Source organism: Hesperophylax consimilis, chromosome 18, assembly GCF_061612785.1.
Source record: "Hesperophylax consimilis isolate HC1 chromosome 18, BYU_Hcon_1.0, whole genome shotgun sequence".
In the NCBI taxonomy this organism is placed as follows: Eukaryota; Metazoa; Arthropoda; class Insecta; order Trichoptera; family Limnephilidae; genus Hesperophylax; species Hesperophylax consimilis.
In genome coordinates, this window is record NC_142853.1 from 12,782,699 (window position 1) to 12,801,680 (window position 18,982).

Below are 18,982 nucleotides of genomic sequence, written 5' to 3' on the forward strand. Positions count from 1 at the left end.
TTTATTTATAGGCGTGTTGTTAACAAATGAACGTTTAACTAGATTCCTAATATTGACATATTTATAAGTAGCATGTGATAAAAAAAAAATAAAGGTTATAAAAATATGGGATTCGAACCCGGGTCCTGCATAACGAGTGTCGAACGCTCTGCCTCTAGACCCCGAGGAGAGGTATCTCGCGCGACGAGTACCGCGTATACAACGTGTACTCCTCAATTGACTTGTCCCGCGCTTATTTTTATAACGTAGTTTGTATATGATATTATATTACGATACAAAATTTGCTTCCTTCAATCGATCGTTTCAAACAGAATTAGAAGGTTCGATCGCAAAAATTCTAAAAATAAATTACTCAATAAAAAAATATAAATGTGCATTTTTGACAACAATCATGTAGATATCTTCTTATATGTATGCCTGACAAAGTCGCAGCACGAGAGCATTTTATCACTTTTCCTCGTATTAAAAAAATCACAAAAAGAAAAAATATATATATTTAAAGTGGGGATCGATCCTCGGTTCTTCACGACGAGAGTCGGGCGCTCTGCCTCTAGACCGCGAAGCTGAGTTTGGAGAGTGACCTAAGCTAGGTATATAATATTAGCTAGGCTCCTATAGCGAAATGATCACGGTTTTTCGTGACGGTCATGAGTCGGTTTTACTCCGGTCCTCGAAAATGCATAACGCGCTTAAAGAAGTTTCACTTCAAAAATAATACTTAATTTTTTTTAAATCCCATATAAGTTAGGGGGCTAATTTGAATGAGTGGCCCGGCCTTGTAACTGGTACGATATAATAAAAATACCTCTAATGTCTAATAACCTCTATCTGTTATATATATTTAAACATATATTGATAACATGAATTTTCCGCAAAATACCTGTACAACAAATAGCTAGCATTCGTGAGTTGATTTTAATCCTATGCAAACGTGGAAACATTTTCCATTTATTATGATGCAACGTTTCTTTAGCCCAAGATACAAATAAAACTATTTAACTATTCATAAATGCAGTTAACATGAAATATGATAAAGACCACACTGCGTTGAGTTGGCGTGTCAAGCGGCCGTTAGGAGCGAAATGGCAAAATAATCACCGATTAAAGTGAACTATGATTCCACTCAGGTAGGTAAGTAGATACCTACTTCCATTTACATCGATCCATTTAAAAAGCTGCATTTTTAACGTGATTCATTTGACGGCGTTGTCGTTCTGCTACGATATTTACTATTTGGGAGCCTTTTTAATGTTTGAAAACTGATTTTTCATTCACTGATTATTATTGACTGAGCGTAGCGAAGTCCTCTCCTCTTCAAACTAGACCGGATTCCATTTTGTCAGTCTGTAATTTTTTTTGTACGTTTCGTTTTCATTTCAAGATGGTGGCCGATTGAAATACATGCCGCCAACGGGAATTGATAGAGAACCTTACCGGCATTCAAAAGTAGGCGGGTTCAACTCCCATTGGCGGAATGTCTCAACATTATGTAGGTGTTTCAGGCTTATCATTATTGCTTAAAAATAAAATAATAACGGTTTTTTTTGCATCGAAACACGCAATTTATCCAAAGCGCAAACAACAACATCAAAAATATAGTCAAGAAACTTGGATACATGTTACCAGATTACAATTAAAATAAATGGCATTTCTCTGGTCCCCTTCAAGTCCGTTGATTAGCTTTCTTTCGTGAAAGTTTTTTTTGTTGTTTTTGTTTTTCCTTTTATACCACTCCTCCTCCCCGGGGAATCAAATGGGATCCAATTCAGATAATGAGTATTTATGTGGGGTTAAGTTGCCAGTGCTTATCGGAGAAAAACTCTTCCAAGAACGGAGGAGGCTTGCCTGATTCGAAAAGGCATAGGTAATTATCATTTTAAAAGGGAAATAAGTTTCCTGTGTAATAAATCACGAAAATGAGGGTTGATGGGGTGTTGTTTAAATTCGTTTAATGAGGATCTTTAGACAATTTTGTCTAAAGGTAATAATAATATAAGAAAGGTAACTATGCAATAACGATTGAAAATTTGAAAGATGTACGGAGAAAAATGAGAATGACTAATTTATTAAAATCCTGTTAAAAACGTGATAATATTCCATTTCCTAACAAACTATTTTTCATAATATATCAGAACACGTGTTAATCCAGCTGCGCTTGTTCCTGTTATCATTTAGTGACAAAATGCGAAAACATTAGAATTATTAAGATTATTTATTATTAGATCGGACAACACTCTTGTCCAGGACGTTGCCCAGTGGCAGGGAGCGCCTTTACACCAGAGATGGAGAATTTCACTCAAGCCACCATAAAGTTTTAATGTGCTCATCAATGTATTCATTTTTGAAGTGAAACTTCTTTAGCCGCGTAATGAATTTTCGGGAACGTAGTAAAACCGAGTCAAGATCGAAACGAAAAAGCGGGTACCCCCACCACCGCTCACCGTTCAGAAAAATGGTGTACAAAATTCGTTGTAATTATTAAACAAGTTAAATAACGTATTTTCGCACAATTTCGCAAGTCCAGTATGGTCTAGTGGCTAGGATACCTGGCTCTCACCCAGGAGGCTCGGGTTCGATTCCCGGTACCGGAAATTATTTTTGGTCAATTTTCTGAGATACTGTTTTATTTAATTTGTGTTTTGATTATTTCAGGTGATATTTTTAAGAATTCATTTTATTAAATACAAGCAGTGACTTGAAAAAAATCATAAAATTGTTAATTTTTCAATATGGACTTTTGGCAGCCGGGATGTATTTATAATTTCACAATTATTTTAGGAATGCGGAAGCACATCATGCAAGATTCCCATTCTTGCGACCCGGGTTCGATTCCCGGGCAGTGCACTCCTTTTTTATGGAGAATCATTATTTTTCAAAGGAAGGATATTTTTGATATTGTATTTTAGCTCCAGTAGTATGAAATAAATTTTTATTTCATATTATATTCATATACCCCCACCACCGCTCACCGTTCAGAAAAATGGTGTACAAAATTCGTTGTAATTATTAAACAAGTTAAATAACGTATTTTCGCACAATTTCGCAAGTCCAGTATGGTCTAGTGGCTAGGATACTTGGCTCTCACCCAGGAGGCTCGGGTTCGATTCCCGGTACCGGAAATTATTTTTGGTCAATTTTCTGAGATACTGTTTTATTTAATTTGTGTTTTGATTATTTCAGGTGATATTTTTAAGAATTCATTTTATTAAATACAAGCAGTGACTTGAAAAAAATCATAAAATTGTTAATTTTTCAATATGGACTTTTGGCAGCCGGGATGTATTTATAATTTCACAATTATTTTAGGAATGCGGAAGCACATCATGCAAGATTCCCATTCTTGCGACCCGGGTTCGATTCCCGGGCAGTGCACTCCTTTTTGAAGTGAAACTTCTTTACGCGCGTCATGCAATTTCGAGGAGTAAAACCAACTCATGACCGAAACGAAAATGCGGGACCGATTAAAGTTCATTTGATGTAGTAAAAGTTTTGAAGTAAAATATAAATGCTTCTTAGCTCATCTCGACAACTGGCGTTGGTGGTGTAATGGTCAGCATAGTTGCTTTCGAAGCAGTTGATCCGAGTTCGATTCTCGGCCATGGAATATTATTTTTTTGTTTTTAAGGAATTTTTTTTTTTTAATGGTTGACCATAATATCAATCCACTAAGTAATATTTTAGGCCTGTAGCATAATTGAAAAGTTAAAGAATGATATAAAATTTTTTATGATGTTAACGATAAAAAAATGAAAAAAAACATAAAATTAAAATAAAAAATGGGCCAACGGCACGCGGTGTTCCCAAGCGGTCACCCATCCAAGTACTGACCGCGCCCAATGTTGCTTAACTTCGGTGATCGGACGAGAACCGGTGTGTTCAAAATGGTATGGTCGTTGGCAAAAGTTAAACAATATTAATTTCTATTCTACCTGCCAATAAATATATGAAAATTAGTATAAAAAAGCCCTAATAATATTGAAAAAATTAGCAAGGTGTGTGCGAGGTTGATAAAAATAATCATTACATACGCGCTTGAAAAAGATCGTAATTACATTAATAAGTTTGTAGGAATTTTTTTTTTCAATGGTTGACCATAATATCAATCCACTAAGTAATATTTTAGGCCTGTAGCATACTTGAAAAGTTAAAGAATTTTATGATATTATTAATTATAGTAATGATAAAAAAATAAAAAAAACATGAAATTAAAATAAAAAATAGGCCAACGGCACGCGGTGTTCCCAAGCGGTCACCCATCCAAGTACTGACCGCGCCCAATGTTGCTTAACTTCGGTGATCGGACGAGAACCGGTGTGTTCAACATGGTATGGTCGTTGGCAAACGCTAAACAATATTAATTTCTACTCTACCTGCCAATAAATATATGAAAATTAGTATAAAAAAGCCCTAATAATACTGAAAACATTAGCAAGGTGTAAATATTATATACCTAGTTTAACTCACTCTCCTAACTCATCTTCGCTGTCTACAGGCAGAGCGCACGACTGTGGTCGTGAAGAACCGAGGTTCGATCCCCGCTTTAACTAATTTTTTTTTTCTTTTTTTATAACTTTTAATTTTTTTTATCACATGCTACTTATAAATATGTCAATAGACAGAAAAAAAGAGAGAATGAAATGAAAAGAGAGAGAGAGAAGAATACTAGAAGTTTCACTTCTGTCTTGCGTAGGCTTGACACACCCATTTTTTTTATTTATTATTTTTATTTATTTCTTTATTCATTTTCTTTTTATGTATTAACTTAAATGTAAACTTTTATGGCAGGCAGAGCATTTCACACTCCGCTCTGTCCAGCTGAAATAAACATTATTATTATTATTATTATTAAAAGCACGTTTTTTGACATCTTCACAAAACATTCGAGTTTTACTAATAACACTGGTCAACACATTTTTTGTCCCTTTAACGAAAGTAGCCAAATCTGACAGGAAATTTCACGCTGATTTCAGATATGTGATTAGTTTTTTTATATCACGTCAGGTTTTTATGGGTTTTAAGTTTTACTAAAATGTGTATTAATTCATTTTTATTCGTGAGTTATCATTGATTTTTGACCATCCATTCCATTTGGTCATGCTGCAAACATGAAAGAGAACTATGACAACATGAAGCTGCTGTTAACAAAAAATAAATTTGTAAAATACGAATGAAAAATATGTGGTGATCTAAAAATAATAGGGCTCCTACTAGGACTGCAAGCGGGATACACAAAGTATTGTTGTTTTCTGTGCGAGTGGGACAGCAGAGACAGGAAAGACCAAGGACTGGTCTACTAGAAAGCACCTTAAACCTGGCACGAAGAATGTTCAACATGCTCCCTTAGTAAAATCTAAAGATATCTTACTTACACCCTTACACGTTAAATAGGGTTTGATGAATTTTTTTCAAAAGGCTTCTCTAAGGATGGAAATGGCATTTCCTATGGTCAGCGACGCAAAAATTAAAGAAGGAATATTTGTGGGACCACAAATAAGGGAGGTCTTTTTTTTGTTGTTTGTCTTGTTTGTCTTGAAGGGAGGTCTTGACTGATCCGAATTTTATAACATTGTTGAGACCAGTCGAGCTAGCCGCTTGGTCAGCCTTCAAGAATGTTGTCGAGAACTTTATTGGAAGTCATTAAAGTGAAGACTATATCAGCATTGTGTCTGAAATGCTCATAGTCTATAAAAATATGGGATGTAACATGTCACTAAAAATACACTTCCTTCACTCTCATTTGAATTTTTTCCCCGAAAATATGGGAGATGTCAGTGACGAGCACGGCGAATGATTTTACCAGGACATTGCGGATATGGAAAAGTGATACCAAGGAAAGTGGAGTCCATCTATGATAGCAGACTATTGCTGGACCCTGCAGAGAGACTCTCAAGATACTCACAAGCGCAAATCAGGAGCAAAAAAAATTAAATTGAATTAGTTATGAAATTTTTTTAAGTAAGTACCCGTCATACTATGGAAGAATTATGTAAAAAAAACTTTGTTAAATAATAAAAAAAAACTGACCTATTAAAAAAAAAAAATGTTTCATTTCGTGTTTATGGATACTAAATACATATAAAAAAATTAGCTATGCTTAAGGGACAGCACTTAAAAAAATAAATGTCGACCAGTGTAATTTGTCAATTCATTTATTAAACACTTAAGAAATTTCTTATAATAGATTAAATCAGTATCTAGATTGTTTATCAAGCTCTGGATATACGTCATATATTAGCTCACCAACTAGAGTAACCTTAAGTAACTCTGCATGTTTGGACCACATATTTGTAATATTGGTCGCACAAGGCGACCAATATTATCTCTTCAATTCTTGAAACTAATATCACAGATCATTACCCGACCTTTTATGGACACTATTTCAAAAATACACCTCTAAACCAAAATTCTGTAACTCTAGAAAAAGTAGACATTGATTATAAAACTCTAAACTCTTTACTTCAGTCAGAAAACTGGGAAAATGTAATATCAATAAAAAATCCACATTTAGCATTAGAGAATTTCTATAATACTCTTAGAGAGTATATTCTAAAAAGTGAAAGTAAAATAGTTGTCACTAACAGAAAATATAAAAAAATTAAACCTTGGATTACAGTTGGATTAATTATATCAATTAAACAAAGGGATAAATTATATAGAGAAATGATAAAATATCAAATGGATTGCCAAAATAATAATCTCAGAACAATGCCTTATCTGAAAACAAAATATCTAATGTACCGAAACTTACTAAATAGACTGATACGAAACTGCAAAAAGAAATACTATTGTGAACAAATTGAAAATGCTAAAAATAATACTAAAAAAACTTGGAATATTATAAATGAAATTGCCAACAAAAAAATTATGTCTTCAAATATTGTAAATGAGGTTAAAATAAATAATGAAATAATAACTAACAAATCGACCATTGCAGAATGTTTTAATAACTTCTTTACAAATATAGTAGACGAGGTACTTCAATCTTCCGGCATTAATGTTAATCATGATTATATGGAGACATCTCCTCAATTAGACTCTAATAACGATTCAATTAACTCAATAGAATATTTTTCTCCTATTACATTTAATGAAATTGAAAAATATATTGATAGCCTAAAACCATCCAACTCTAAGGGAAATGATGGCCTATCATGTGATACATTAAAAAAATAAAACAACATGTATTAACGCCATTACAACATATCTTTAATATATGCCTCAAAGATGGTCATTTTCCAGAACAGTTTAAAATCTCCACTATAATACCTATTCATAAATCTGGGGATACGCATAAATTAGACAATTACAGACCAATATCCCTTGTTTCAAACCTATCAAAAATATTCGAAAAATGCATCAAATTTAGAGTCATTGAACACTTAGAAAAATATAAAATTCTATCGAAAAACCAATACGGCTTTCGTAAAAATCTAAGCACTGAGGATGCCATATATGAATTGACAAAAAATATTTATACATCTATCGATAAAAAAAATAAATGTCTTGCCATATTCCTAGATTTAAGAAAAGCTTTCGACACCGTTAATCATAATTTACTCATTAAAAAAATAACTCAACTGGGCTTCAAAAAACACACACTAAAATTACTATCAAACTATCTTAAAGACAGAACACAAAAAACAAAAATTGGGAATAATTATAGTTCAGAAACACAGATAAAAAACGGAGTTCCTCAGGGAACTGTTCTTGGCCCGATTTTATTCTTAATTTATATTAATGATTTATGTAATTTTGTAATCCCTGGTAAAATTGTTTCTTACGCCGATGACACGGCAATAATAGTGGATGGTAATAATTGGACAGAAACTTTTTCGAATGCAACTGTATGTATTTCACTTGTTTCAAAATGGTTAAAATACAACAAACTTGTCTTAAACTACAGCAAAACATTTTACTTACCTTTTTATAAAAACATCAAAAACAAACCAAACGACAACCTTAAAATTAGAATCCATAATACAACTTACAATCAAGAAATGTGCTTCCTGTGCAACGAACTCGCTAATGTCAAAAATATAAAATATTTAGGAGTATCAATAGATATTAATCTTAATTGGAAATCTCATATTAATCAAACCACTTCTAAACTAAGATATCTGACCTACATATTTTATAGACTCAAGGAAATTTTAAACGCTGAAAAATTGAAAATGATCTACTTCTCCCTGGTGCAATCTGCAATCACTTATGGCATAATAGGATGGGGTGGTGCACCTGATACATTTATTAAGCCTCTACAAATAATTCAAAAGCACATAATTAAAGTCATATATAACAAAAATAAAACATTTTCGACCGACCTATTATACAAGGAATGTAAATTATTTAATATTCGTAAATTATTTATATTACAAACTATGAAATATCTATTTAAAAACAAAAACAATTTCAAAATAAATGAAAACAGAATGAGCAAAAGAACAAATAATATATTTTACACCCCCCAAACCAATACTAAATTAATGCAGACGCATAGCAGTTTCATTGGTCCTCGTACATTTAACCTTCTACCACTACAAACTCAAATGATAAATAAAAAGATAGAATATATTAAAGAGGTAAAATTATGGCTGATTGACGCAGATATTGAAACGCTTTTACTATAAATTTATTTATCCTTTCTACAACTCACTTGCTGAAACTTTATAAATTATTGTACATAATGTTTTCTCTTTACTTTTTATAATAACTATAAACAAAAAAAAACTTTTTCTACTAATGTATATTATACTTTAGGTACTTGAAATATAGTAATCGTTTTATATTACCCACACTCAGGCAGTCAGTGCCTTAGTGGGTTTTCATTTCTTTTGTAAACTATTTGGTATTATATATTATGTTATTTTATACTATCTATTAATATGTATAATATGTGTAAAGAAATGAAAATAAATAAAGTAAAAAAAAAAAATAAAAAAAAATACATTAGCAATATTTTAAGTAAGTTTTCTATGTATGAGATAAAACATTGGCTACATTTTTACGTTGCACATGTGTTGGCCCATCTCGATGGTTATATTAAAATTAATTTATGAACATATTTTTAGGAACCAAAACTAAATCTAGTGCGTTAAAACAGCCGATCGGCATTGAATTTTTTTTGTTTACTCAACAACCACTCAGCATTACCAAAGCACAGAAAATCTTATCTGGACCAAAGCCAGCAGCGCATAAATTAAACCCAAACAATCAGAAAATGCGAAATTAGATTTCGATTGTGAAATTCCGCAATCAGAGACGCATCTGAGTGAAGCGTGCCTGAAAGTGCTCGCAGCCGCAACCGCGTGCACCTACACGCGCGCGATCGAGTACCCACGCTCAAAGTACCTCACCCCGGAATCAATTGAGATTCTGCTCGTACATCCTCGCCGTACCTCTCCTGCCTCTCTCCACTCGGTCTGTGCTGATTTGCATTGGACAAAAAGTTGTTTGATTAAAAGCAAATGGCGCTTTGTTGTTTTGCATCGGAAATGAAATTTATCATTTTATTGAGGGGGAATCATTTCCGCTGTTGCTTGTGTCTGTATTGGTAAATTGGAAAATACAATGTTTACTAACCGGCTTCGTCCAGGATGCGGGTATCCTAAATGAATATATTTAGAGTAGTTAATAGTAAAGTTTGCAAATTTCACGACGCATTTTATAGCTTTGGCTGATTCAGATTTTGCAACCATTTTAGATGATGTATTTGACACGACAAGTTTCACCCTGCTACAGACATTTCTAGGCTGTTAATATTTAAACTATCTACTTCTTGAATCGGTTCCTCATTGCAGAGGGTCGTGACCCCAACTCCAATTTTCTCGGTAGGCAAGGCTCATCCACTTCTTGGGATTCACCGGCTCGGTCTCTTCGGCGCCTTGGTGACCCTCTTCCGCTTATATTTCCTTCTACTTTGCCAGGTTGGATCCCTTAGCGGCGAGCAACGCGTTCAAAGCATTTTAAAATAACCACAAGGCCCTAGACAGTCAAGGGCACCCATCACATTCCCGAACCGTTTTAAGGACCAGATGGGTAAGTTTATCGGTTCTTATGTCAAGACTCTACTTTTTTTAAATGAAGCTACTATTAAATGATTCTAAAAGCCCCTGACTGTTCCTACAAGTCATTAGGTCACTAGACATTCACTTTTAGTCTACCGTGGATGCCAAGTTCTTTCAAAATAAATATATTAGTACGCCTCTCCATGAAAGCCTTAACATTTTACCCATCACCGCATTTCGAGGGCGTCTATCTGTTGTCTATCGTCGGTTCTAAGTGTCGATGTTTCAACAATCGAAATCAGCGCCCGGACGCGACTATTTATGTTATTTTATACTTGTGACAAATGATATCGCTTTATAGACAATAATTTCACAATAAAGCTGTAAATCAGCGATTACGCCTTGGAAACTTTGTTTCTAGAATAGAAATATTCGAGCAGTAGACCGTATTACCCTTCCGATCAATTTTGAGGAATAATAAAGCATGCATAAATAAAATATGGATTATGCTGTTGGAAACCTTTAAAAGTCTTTTACGGATGACTGTTTTATAATATGACATGTGACAACATTATAAGTGATGGGACAGGTTGAATAAAACGCTGGGGTAATAACGTACTTAAAATCGGTTTTATTGTTTAGAGGATTTTACCGTCATTTTGCCAAGCGCTAGGAAGATATGTTCTCCTACAACCAATTCTAAACCCATGATGTAAGAAAAAGGAGCTCTGTATGCCATTATTTCAAAAAAGGAAGATATGTATCTATCGGAATATGAGACAATGGAACGTGGACATCAATATTAGCGAATATTTAGAGGCGTAGAAGAAATTTTGAATTTGGATCTATATTTCTATAAAAAACTACGTTTCACCATGATTACGAAATTCAAATGGCATGGCGATATACAATTTCAAACAAGTGTCAGAAAGACAGACCGCGTGCAAAATTGTCTAGAACTAAAATTAAAAATAGTCAGTGGCACATTTTTTCATAAAAATTTATAAGGAAGGCATTTCTAATTATCTTATATAGTCTATTGGTACAAATCTCTCAGTTTAACAAAAAACTTTAAAAAAATGATTCTAATTTTGTATGGATTTTTCATTATCATCTTTTACAGACATGGAATGACATGTAAAATAGTAAAATATGTTGTATCCACAGCCAAAACTCAATTTTGCAAAACATGTATATTATTGTATTGAATTACAAATCATGAACACAATACATGGATACATTTAATCGTATTTCAAAATTCACTCCGCTGAATCCTTGCTTTGAGTTCAACACCCATTCAGTACTTATCACTGCACCATCTCGTTTCCGGTCGGATCTTTTGAGAGCGGAAGTAGCTACCAGTCCGGAACTACCGATGCTCTGACCACTTTCCCACCACGTGGGCGGAAGTAGGCTCATCTCCGGTACAGGGGAAAAACTCTTTTGATACAGAATTAAATTCATATTGTGTTAGCGTTGTTTATCTGAGGGCTTTGTTGTGGCCAGGAGATGAAATGTTAATACAACCGCCCCTGATTGAAATCCCTGCGTTGTGCAATTCAATAAATTTGATAAAGGTTATTTAATTTAATTGTTCCTGTTACTAACAAAACAATAAAAAAACCTTTCGGTATTTTTGTTTACCTACATCATTTTATATATTTTTTAATACAACTCTTATAATACCATCATTTATAATTATTGAGAACAATGTTAACAATTACTAAATGTAAATTGAAACAATTGAAAAATCAGAAAATCATACGATCGCTGTCTGATTTTTCTTTATTAAACTTTCGTTTAAAAATCGCTAACATTGTCTTCAATAATTAAATATCACAATTTGAGGTCTTAATCATAAATTTATTAAAAAATATATAATTGTAAATTTTATTCCGTTTCCAAAATAATCAATTCGTAACATTTTTTTTCATTTATGAAAATAATTGTAGTAGTTTCATTAGAATAAATTAATTGTTAAATAAATTTATTAAAAAAAACATGATACGCATAATTGATAACGAAGTCCTAATAACAATGAAAAATATTACGTAGAAAGTTACATTTAATATTTATAATAATTATTGAATATCCATATTTTAATAAAATGATTTACTCTAATACAAAACTATGATTTTATGCACGGGAGTGTTGGGGGGAGCGGGTGTTTTCAATATAATACTTTCCAAGATAATAAAGTCGGGCCACGTTAAGATTCAGAAGAACAGAAGAGTGTGTATGAGACGACATATTATGTATATGTGTGCCGAGACGGAGTTGTGTGGTGCTCTGTCTTCTTTGCCTATCCCGAATTAACATCTAACTGCCTCTGTTAGTAGTTGATCTCCAATTTTAACAACAAAACGAGCACAAATGTCAGTAAACCCCAAACGCCAAAACTAACATAACCTTTAAGGTCAAATCAACTTGTTGGAAGGCTTTCCACTAACGCAACCTTTCTTTAACGCCGCGCACCGATCTGGAAGACACCTTCAGTATCGCCCTGGTGTAAGACCACCAATGAGAATTAAAATGTTGCCTGAAATGGCTTTAGCCGTATTTAGTGACCAGATCTGAATAGCCAGGGACTTCCCTACCTTCCTCTCTGAATTATCTTTTGGCTAAATGCGCAACGTAGCCGATGTAAATACGTAGGTACATACCCAATACTCGAAAATGCGTCCGAGTAAGCACTGCCGAAAATCATTTCCCCATATCTAAAATCTCCTCATCACCTCAAGGGGGAGGATTCTAGGGGATGATTACTAGAACCCACCCTTTGAACATTACCTGTTCATGTAGGGCCTGTATCTGTTCTCCCCTTGCAGGAGTCTTTAATCTTTCAAGCTTGATTAGTGTGCTGTTTTATAGCAAGCTCAACAGTAGGTAAGCGCTGTTCAACAGTACTGATTTATTTTATTGATTCTAACGATTAAAGCATACAGCTACAATGTGGTTACGTGACAAAATTACACAGGCGTGAATTTAACTTACCAATATTATTACACTGCTAAAGATACACACGGGCGGATTTACACATGAACTACACTCACTTCGATTTACACGTCTAAAAACTTTATATTTTTCTTTGCATTAAATTTAATTTGCAGATTTTCACAGGGTCTTCTTTTTTCATGTTATCTTTGGAGATGCTGTGTGGAGGGTCTTTTGAGAGAAAGAAAAGAAAGGAAATTTTGGGAAGGAAAAAAGTACGAGGGGTGGGTAGGAATCTGGGGGTCAATGTGTCCAGGAGTGACGGAAGTATGAAGAACTGCATATAAAAAGTCATTCATACGATTGTTTTCACACAAAAAACCAATCTCTGCCATGTAAATGCCCAAACATAGAAAAAGTTTACCAATATACATACCTTGGTCTTACAATAGATGTCAATTTTAACTGGTCAAATCACATTGAAAATGTATGTAATAGATTAAGATCCATATTAGGGAAATTTTATCACCTAAAAAACTTTGTCAATAAAAATATATTATACTGTATATATAATGCATTAGCGGAATCAATTATAGGATACGGAGTAAATAGTTACGGATTAACGTATAAAACGTACTTAAATAAAATAGAACAATTACAAATCCGTTTCCTAAAATTGATATCAGGCAAAAAAAAAATACAATTATGTGTAGGCGATTATAAAAAAATGTTTTCTTTGTGTAATGTGCTCTCTATACATAGTAGGATAGATTACCAACTAACGCTAGATGAATTCTGGAATACAGAATTCAAAAAACCTGTAAACCATAACTACCCTACTAGGCATAGAGAAGCACAAATGTTTATTATTAAAATATCGCAAAATGTATACGGAGATAGAACAAAAAGACATAAAATTCCGGAATTGTTTAACTCATTACCAGAAGATATTAAAAATGAGACATGTCATTCAAAAATAAAAACGAAAATTAGATCGTTCTACCTCCGTCAAACATAAAAACAATTAATATTGTGATACCAAGATATCAAGTTGAAATTAAATATATTGTTATAAGCTAATAAATAGAAAAACTGAGAGATTTCTTACAATTAAACTGATTGATCAGTTTTGTAAGATCTAAGTAAGAGAAAATAATGTACAAATAAAAAAAACTGAATAAACACATATAAAAAAAAAAAAAAAAAAAAAAAAATGAATACATCCTTCTCACTGCGGTGCGAGTATTGGTTATCTAATAAATGGTGCCCGGGGCGGCGGTACTCAAACCCGCTTCCCAAATTATAAACTGTTTCAATCCAATATTTTTGATTCTAACTAGTATTATTATCATTGAGGTGGTACGTGTAAGTAAGTTGGTACGTAAATATATTATATTTTGCGCGTGTAACGCCTTGTTCAAATAACAGGTACGGATAAATTCGTGATTGTAATCTCTCGTCAAAACCGTAATTTAGAATCTCTTAATGATTCCATGAATACTGAGCACGTAGTTGTAGAGTAATCGTAATGAGTGTTGAGAAAATGTCACGTGTTCACTCGGAGGAAATACAACGGTATCCACGGCAACGGCCTTCCCCTCCCCTCCTTATCTTCCTTATCAATTGTGACACCCGGTCTCCCAGCCCCTAACTTTGTGAACGGCAATGCCAGTGTATATCTTGTATAAGAAACAAAACTTTTGGAAAGGCGACGAGACTGTTAACTTAAAGGTAGCTTGATTCTTTGAGTCGTAGGGTTTAGGGAGTGTAATGGATGCAGCTTGGCTGGAATATCTTAGTAAGTGATTGATAGAGACGTATAAAAAGCAACTATTCGAATCTGGAAACGGGTACCACATTTCCTAACTTATGTAAGAAATAAGTAGCCGATAGTTGGCATAAAGATTTCCGAGATAGGTCGAGCTACGTATAATAGATGGCACTAGTGCTAGTAGCTCTATAGAGTACCAAGAGATGTCTTAGTATATAGGTTTCCTCCTACAGTTCAAAAGTGAGGTGAGCTGACAATTAAGTTCCGGTAGAGATTTTCCAAGCATGTTAGAATGGAAATTAGTCTCCAGATTGTCTTACACTCATGTTCCTATTTTTTGTGAGTTTTAGATCTAAATAAAGACAACGTTTTTTATTGTAAAGGAGGAGTTATTTATTTTAAGATACATTCAAATCAATTTTTTAGATTTTTATACGTGCGTAGTTCTCACGTAGGTAGTTACAAAACATGGATAAAGATAATGTTCTCATATTGGTTCCTTTATGGGTTATTATCTTCCTTTGAAAAAGCTCAAAGGCCAACACATGTAACCGACCAGAAAAGTGCCTCATGAAAAGTTTCCCTCGATTATAGAGATCGTTAATGTATTGCAATTTAGTTTATCCAAACTCTCTTAAAAGGCAATTTTTTAAATGTTGCGTTGCCAATTTATTTAGAATTCTTCATAAAAAATACTCATCTTCTTTATATACGCGAGGTTATTTTTACCGTTTTTTTCTCTCTTGGAAAAAATGAAGTTAAAAATATGGTAAAGAAGGTATTTGTTTATAAAATTGACGACTAAATTTTCTATGACGATTAACAGCGTGCCATTTTCGATTCACCGCCAAAACGACATGTTCACATTTATTTGTGAATTTGGCGGAATTGACGTCATGCCACCCAGGCTATTTTTCAAGTTGGAACCGCTTCGGAATATGCGGTTTTGAAATCAATAAAAATTCATAATTAGAAAAATAAACTTTAAATTTTCCAACATTTTAATGGTATTCATATTTCGTGAAAATACCCCATTGTAATACTTCGTATCTATATGCTGTACCTACCATTTTTTCCTTTCTACATTTGTCAGAATTTTTGGCCTCGACTCAACTAATTTTCTTTGCATTGGATAAAGATTCTTTATGAGTAAAAAACGACTCGTCATACAATTCCAAAATCAACTTGTTGATTCATCTCCTTTTTTTCCTTAAATTAGTACATTGGGATTGAGCTTCGATATTTTATTGCCGGCAATCAGGGTGTTGGTTTCGAAATGAGAATATATGTTTAGTTCCTACCAGAATGTCATTTATCCAGTTCATACCTTTCCCTAACCATCACCTGACTGGAAAACTAAATGAAATTTGGAAAATTTTGCAAGAAAATGATGCACGTTCGAGTGGTTTTGTTTTGAAAAAAGAAGAAGGATTTAGACTATCATGGAAGTAGGATGTCGCTGTGTGCGTACATAATATGAATTTTTCGTTTTCATTGGTATGGGAAGTGATTATGTCACGTGCTCTTTGGCAGAGATGGTACAATGACAAGTGATTGGTTAACCCGTTTATTTCCCATACCTTTGATATTTCTTACACAAACTCTCACCCAATTCTAACAAACCCATTTTCATCACGTCTAAGATATTTACGGCCCATTTTCAAGTTCATCATAATTCGTATACACTTTTTGATACCGGTAATATATTTTTTTTTGTTTTTCCTTGTACAGTGAAGATTTCAATACTAACACACTAGCTATGCAATGTTGTCTGTTCAAAGATGGGTAAAATAAAAACACAGAAATAATAGTGTTACACGTCTTCCATAATTCTTGCACCACTGCTGGAATCACGTTTCGCTTATCTGTAATACTAAATGGCATCGCAGAGAGAAGTATCATCTCTATTTAAAGGGAAATGTTAAATTATTCCAAGTTAATATCTTCTGACGGCTCCAGATTAATAAGGATTCTGTAAATACTCGCTCCAACGACGCAATGAACTGCTTCAAATTCGTCACGTAACGAGATTTTAGCCAGTATTTATTTACGAGCTTTTTTAGAAGGTTTGTCAAATTTAAAACCAGTATCACAAAACTGAGTGGTAGCGTTTATGGATTACTACCGATAATTTTTGTTCTGGACGGAATTTAGCTAACTTGGAACCTGTCGAATCACAATACCTATCGATCATGCTACAAAAGCATCATCTTAAGGCTGGCTAAGATATCCGTCATTATTCAATTGTATATGCAACATTTTTCACTAGAGGGAATAAGGAGGATCAAAATATTGCCTTAAGTCATTCTAAATAATAAATTGTATAATTACAAAGGTATTCTCACAATTTTTCATTGTATTACTCGACTTAATTTACGATTTAGTATTCACGTGCTCATTAGAACTCACATCCTAAATTTAAGAATAATTTATCATCACAAATACTAACTTCGATTTTGGGTCTATCTGCGAGTGATTCTAACTCTAGTGAATGAATCGATGATTTGTTTTAAATTTAAGTGTCACTTTTAAAATACGAAGTTATTGTGTAAAGAATTCAGGCAAGCAATAAACTATCTACCTGTTTAATAATAGTTTAACAGAAAATTATTATAATTGTCATTTTAAAAATTGGAAGTCTTGTGTCAAGAATTAAGACAAGCGATAAAGTACCCACATATTTATTTTAATAATTTTAACAGATAAATATTTCAATTCTTTATACTATAAGTCAACCCTTTATTTTGTTTAAATTTCTTAATGTTAATCTTAAAATTTCATTGAATCTGAAAAAATGTAAGGACGGTTTGTTTGGAGAATCTGAACAATTCTTTAATATTCAAAGTAAATTTTCAAGTTCTGTGAAAGATTTTTTCATGTTCTGTTATTATTTCAGTTCTGTCAAGAAACTAGACTATAATAATAAAATAAAAAAAATAATTAAATAGGACTTTCACATAACCCGAAAATGAATGTTGAAATTTGATGAATACTTCAAATTCTCCGAAACAACCCGTCATTAGTGTTTTCACAATAATTATTTAATACAATAAAGATGTTAGATAAAACTATAATAGTATGGACTGATTCCGCTAAGTATTACAAAGTTTCTAGCTGGAGATGTTTCCATAACTTATTCTTTAAAATGCACGTCTCCTTTATCAAGCTTTTTCTAAAATGGCCTCCCCTCCGTTTAACATATTATTTCTTTTAACCTGAACTTGACTCCAGTCCTCCAATATAATTTTGAAATTTGCCCATTTAAATTAAATTAATATATACATTCACTTCCCTCTCTCCATAATTTGAAATTGTGTTCTAGAACACACTTGAAGTGTAAAAGCCAGAAATATTTGAAAATAAATAAAAAAATCTTGAACGAGGAAATCAATAAAAAATTATAACAATATTATGTAATAAGCTCAATCGTCACATGATGGAGAAACTTTCGCTTTCTCATATTTTATTCTTAACTGCGGGATTATTATCAGGGAGGAATAACAATATATCCACACACTCGTTTCCAAAACGGAAACTTACAGATAAAACATAAACGTATCTGGTGGAATAAATTTATCCACTTCCGAGCCATTTAACAATATTCCTATGAATCCGTCCATTCGCCAACTGAAACGGCTTAAGTCGCAGGAATGTGTCTATGGAGATATCGCTTCTCGGTAGTTAGGCTAGACATCCAAGGTGGTATGCTTCGCATTGGCAATGATGCGAGGTGGCGATAGTTGGAATTCTAGTCGCCTGTTTTATCGGCAAGTTGCATGCGCTGGAGAATTTCAAATATTTTGACGGCACTTACGCAAAAAATGTATTCCGTGCTGACTCCTTACGTTAGTCATGGTTTAGACATTTTTATTTTGTTGTTTAATTTTGCTTGTTTGAATCCGATTGATTTTGCTGAGTGTGAAGATTCCACAGGAGTTGACGCGGAATTTGAATTCCAAAGGCAAATTCCAAGTGTCGCGAATGAGCTGACTGTAAGTTGATAAGTTGTTTAGTTTTAGTTAATGGAATTGAATTATGCTAAAGGATTTACAGTTGGATGCCTGCTGCTTTAGCTATTCCAGGTATCTCCCCATTGGCATCTAATTCTCCTGGAAATATTTAATATTGAATATTGAATATTGAACATTATCATTAGGTAATAGGGGAGGATAAAGCAATCGCCTTTCACTTCACTTTTCTACCTCTTCCGCCTAAAGTATTTTCGTACGATTTTCAACAATTCTGTGCTATACAGGGAAGGTTCTGCTGGACA

General features: G+C 33.3%; 1 protein-coding gene and 2 non-coding genes across 3 annotated transcripts in view; all 3 read right to left on the bottom strand.

Moving 5' to 3' along the window:
• Positions 1-18,982, bottom strand: part of Sema2a (Semaphorin 2a) — a 1,027,416-nt gene that overhangs the window by 554,588 nt on the left and 453,846 nt on the right. The gene's annotated exons all lie outside the window — the stretch shown is intronic.
• LOC149415387 (5S ribosomal RNA) lies at positions 3,780-3,898 on the bottom strand. The gene has a single exon (XR_016303843.1). It is a non-coding gene; the product is annotated as a 5S ribosomal RNA (ribosomal RNA).
• Positions 4,221-4,339, bottom strand: LOC149415388 (5S ribosomal RNA). The gene has a single exon (XR_016303798.1). It is a non-coding gene; the product is annotated as a 5S ribosomal RNA (ribosomal RNA).